Genomic DNA, 5,029 nt, shown 5'->3' on the forward strand with positions numbered 1-5,029 from the left:
AAATCTAGGATAGTTTAGCTTTCAATCCATACTAATTAGGCCATCAGGCGACTTGTATTTCCTATTTTTTTAGCCTTCGGAAGTTCGACCAAAAAATCGGCCATTTTTGAAAATTTTCCTTTGGTCCCCCCTTTGCTACTTTGCCAAAAATGGCCGATTTTGATACTTTTGCGAAAAATGTCATTTCTCCTCTAATAGGTCTTTTTTCATGCGGTTTTTTGCATAGCACAAATCTAGGATAGTTTAGCTTTCAATCCATACTAATTAGGCCATCAGGCGACTTGTATTTCCTATTTTTTTAGCCTTCGGAAGTTCGACCAAAAAATCGGCCATTTTTGAAAATTTTCCTTTGGTCCCCCCTTTGCTACTTTGCCAAAAATGGCCGATTTTGATACTTTTGCGAAAAATGTCATTTCTCCTCTAATAGGTCTTTTTTCATGCGGTTTTTTGCATAGCACAAATCTAGGATAGTTTAGCTTCCAATCCATACTAATTAGGCCATCAGGCGACTTGTATTTCCTATTTTTTTAGCCTTCGGAAGTTCGACCAAAAAATCGGCCATTTTTGAAAATTTTCCTTTGGTCCCCCCTTTGCTACTTTGCCAAAAATGGCCGATTTTGATACTTTTGCGAAAAATGTCATTTCTCCTCTAATAGGTCTTTTTTCATGCGGTTTTTTGCATAGCACAAATCTAGAATAGTTTAGCTTTCAATCCATACTAATTAGGCCATCAGGCGACTTGTATTTCCTATTTTTTTAGCCTTCCGAAGTTCGACCAAAAAATCGGCCATTTTTGAAAATTTTCCTTTGGTCCCCCCTTTGCTACTTTGCCAAAAATGGCCGATTTTGATACTTTTGCGAAAAATGTCATTTCTCCTCTAATAGGTCTTTTTTCATGCGGTTTTTTGCATAGCACAAATCTAGGATAGTTTAGCTTTCAATCCATACTAATTAGGCCATCAGGCGACTTGTATTTCCTATTTTTTTAGCCTTCGGAAGTTCGACCAAAAAATCGGCCATTTTTGAAAATTTTCCTTTGGTCCCCCCTTTGCTACTTTGCCAAAAATGGCCGATTTTGATACTTTTGCGAAAAATGTCATTTCTCCTCTAATAGGTCTTTTTTCATGCGGTTTTTTGCATAGCACAAATCTAGGATAGTTTAGCTTCCAATCCATACTAATTAGGCCATCAGGCGACTTGTATTTCCTATTTTTTTAGCCTTCGGAAGTTCGACCAAAAAATCGGCCATTTTTGAAAATTTTCCTTTGGTCCCCCCTTTGCTACTTTGCCAAAAATGGCCGATTTTGATACTTTTGCGAAAAATGTCATTTCTCCTCTAATAGGTCTTTTTTCATGCGGTTTTTTGCATAGCACAAATCTAGAATAGTTTAGCTTTCAATCCATACTAATTAGGCCATCAGGCGACTTGTATTTCCTATTTTTTTAGCCTTCCGAAGTTCGACCAAAAAATCGGCCATTTTTGAAAATTTTCCTTTGGTCCCCCCTTTGCTACTTTGCCAAAAATGGCCGATTTTGATACTTTTGCGAAAAATGTCATTTCTCCTCTAATAGGTCTTTTTTCATGCGGTTTTTTGCATAGCACAAATCTAGGATAGTTTAGCTTCCAATCCATACTAATTAGGCCATCAGGCGACTTGTATTTCCTATTTTTTTAGCCTTCCGAAGTTCGACCAAAAAATCGGCCATTTTTGAAAATTTTCCTTTGGTCCCCCCTTTGCTACTTTGCCAAAAATGGCCGATTTTGATACTTTTGCGAAAAATGTCATTTCTCCTCTAATAGGTCTTTTTTCATGCGGTTTTTTGCATAGCACAAATCTAGAATAGTTTAGCTTTCAATCCATACTAATTAGGCCATCAGGCGACTTGTATTTCCTATTTTTTTAGCCTTCCGAAGTTCGACCAAAAAATCGGCCATTTTTGAAAATTTTCCTTTGGTCCCCTCTTTGCTACTTTGCCAAAATGGCCGATTTTGATACTTTTGCGAAAAATGTCATTTCTCCTCTAATAGGTCTTTTTTCATGCGGTTTTTTGCATAGCACAAATCTAGGATAGTTTAGCTTTCAATCCATACTAATTAGGCCATCAGGCGACTTGTATTTCCTATTTTTTTAGCCTTACGACGTTCGACCAAAAAATCGGCCAAATTTGAAAATTTTCCTTTGGTCCCCCCTTTGCTACTTTGCCAAAAATGGCCGATTTTGATACTTTTGCGAAAAATGTCATTTCTCCTCTAATAGGTCTTTTTTCATGCGGTTTTTTGCATAGCACAAATCTAGGATAGTTTAGCTTCCAATCCATACTAATTAGGCCATCAGGCGACTTGTATTTCCTATTTTTTTAGCCTTCCGAAGTTCGACCAAAAAATCGTGCACTTTTGTTAAATTTCCTTTGGTCCCCCCTTTGCTACTTTGCCAAAAATGGCCGATTTTGATACTTTTGCGAAAAATGTCATTTCTCCTCTAATAGGTCTTTTTTCATGCGGTTTTTTGCATAGCACAAATCTAGAATAGTTTAGCTTTCAATCCATACTAATTAGGCCATCAGGCGACTTGTATTTCCTATTTTTTTAGCCTTCCGAAGTTCGACCAAAAAATCGGCCATTTTTGAAAATTTTCCTTTGGTCCCCCCTTTGCTACTTTGCCAAAAATGGCCGATTTTGATACTTTTGCGAAAAATGTCATTTCTCCTCTAATAGGTCTTTTTTCATGCGGTTTTTTGCATAGCACAAATCTAGGATAGTTTAGCTTTCAATCCATACTAATTAGGCCATCAGGCGACTTGTATTTCCTATTTTTTTAGCCTTCGGAAGTTCGACCAAAAAATCGGCCATTTTTGAAAATTTTCCTTTGGTCCCCCCTTTGCTACTTTGCCAAAAATGGCCGATTTTGATACTTTTGCGAAAAATGTCATTTCTCCTCTAATAGGTCTTTTTTCATGCGGTTTTTTGCATAGCACAAATCTAGAATAGTTTAGCTTTCAATCCATACTAATTAGGCCATCAGGCGACTTGTATTTCCTATTTTTTTAGCCTTCCGAAGTTCGACCAAAAAATCGGCCATTTTTGAAAATTTTCCTTTGGTCCCCCCTTTGCTACTTTGCCAAAAATGGCCGATTTTGATACTTTTGCGAAAAATGTCATTTCTCCTCTAATAGGTCTTTTTTCATGCGGTTTTTTGCATAGCACAAATCTAGGATAGTTTAGCTTTCAATCCATACTAATTAGGCCATCAGGCGACTTGTATTTCCTATTTTTTAGCCTTCGGAAGTTCGACCAAAAAATCGGCCATTTTTGAAAATTTTCCTTTGGTCCCCCCTTTGCTACTTTGCCAAAAATGGCCGATTTTGATACTTTTGCGAAAAATGTCATTTCTCCTCTAATAGGTCTTTTTTCATGCGGTTTTTTGCATAGCACAAATCTAGGATAGTTTAGCTTTCAATCCATACTAATTAGGCCATCAGGCGACTTGTATTTCCTATTTTTTTAGCCTTCGGAAGTTCGACCAAAAAATCGGCCATTTTTGAAAATTTTCCTTTGGTCCCCCCTTTGCTACTTTGCCAAAAATGGCCGATTTTGATACTTTTGCGAAAAATGTCATTTCTCCTCTAATAGGTCTTTTTTCATGCGGTTTTTTGCATAGCACAAATCTAGGATAGTTTAGCTTCCAATCCATACTAATTAGGCCATCAGGCGACTTGTATTTCCTATTTTTTTAGCCTTCGGAAGTTCGACCAAAAAATCGGCCATTTTTGAAAATTTTCCTTTGGTCCCCCCTTTGCTACTTTGCCAAAAATGGCCGATTTTGATACTTTTGCGAAAAATGTCATTTCTCCTCTAATAGGTCTTTTTTCATGCGGTTTTTTGCATAGCACAAATCTAGAATAGTTTAGCTTTCAATCCATACTAATTAGGCCATCAGGCGACTTGTATTTCCTATTTTTTTAGCCTTCCGAAGTTCGACCAAAAAATCGGCCATTTTTGAAAATTTTCCTTTGGTCCCCCCTTTGCTACTTTGCCAAAAATGGCCGATTTTGATACTTTTGCGAAAAATGTCATTTCTCCTCTAATAGGTCTTTTTTCATGCGGTTTTTTGCATAGCACAAATCTAGGATAGTTTAGCTTTCAATCCATACTAATTAGGCCATCAGGCGACTTGTATTTCCTATTTTTTTAGCCTTTCGAAGTTCGACCAAAAAATCGGCCATTTTTGAAAATTTTCCTTTGGTCCCCCCTTTGCTACTTTGCCAAAAATGGCCGATTTTGATACTTTTGCGAAAAATGTCATTTCTCCTCTAATAGGTCTTTTTTCATGCGGTTTTTTGCATAGCACAAATCTAGGATAGTTTAGCTTTCAATCCATACTAATTAGGCCATCAGGCGACTTGTATTTCCTATTTTTTTAGCCTTCCGAAGTTCGACCAAAAAATCGGCCATTTTTGAAAATTTTCCTTTGGTCCCCCCTTTGCTACTTTGCCAAAAATGGCCGATTTTGATACTTTTTTCGAAAAATGTCATTTCTCCTCTAATAGGTCTTTTTTCATGCGGTTTTTTGCATAGCACAAATCTAGGATAGTTTAGCTTTCAATCCATACTAATTAGGCCATCAGGCGACTTGTATTTCCTATTTTTTTTAGCCTTCCGAAGTTCGACCAAAAAATCGGCCATTTTTTAAAATTTTCCTTTGGTCCCCCCTTTGCTACTTTGCCAAAAATGGCCGATTTTGATACTGTTCCAAAAAATGTCATTTCTCCTCTAATAGGTCTTTTTTCATGCGGTTTTTTGCATAGCACAAATCTAGGATAGTTTAGCTTTCAATCCATACTAATTAGGCCATCAGGCGACTTGTATTTCCTATTTTTTTAGCCTTCGAAGTTCGACCAAAAAATCGGCCATTTTTGAAAATTTTCCTTTGGTCCCCCCTTTGCTACTTTGCCAAAAATGGCCCGATTTTGATACTTTTGCGAAAAATGTCATTTCTCCTCTAATAGGTCTTTTTTCATGCGGTTTTTT

The sequence above is a fragment of the Montipora foliosa genome, chromosome 11 (assembly GCF_036669935.1).
Source record: "Montipora foliosa isolate CH-2021 chromosome 11, ASM3666993v2, whole genome shotgun sequence".
Classification (NCBI taxonomy): Eukaryota; Metazoa; Cnidaria; class Anthozoa; order Scleractinia; family Acroporidae; genus Montipora; species Montipora foliosa.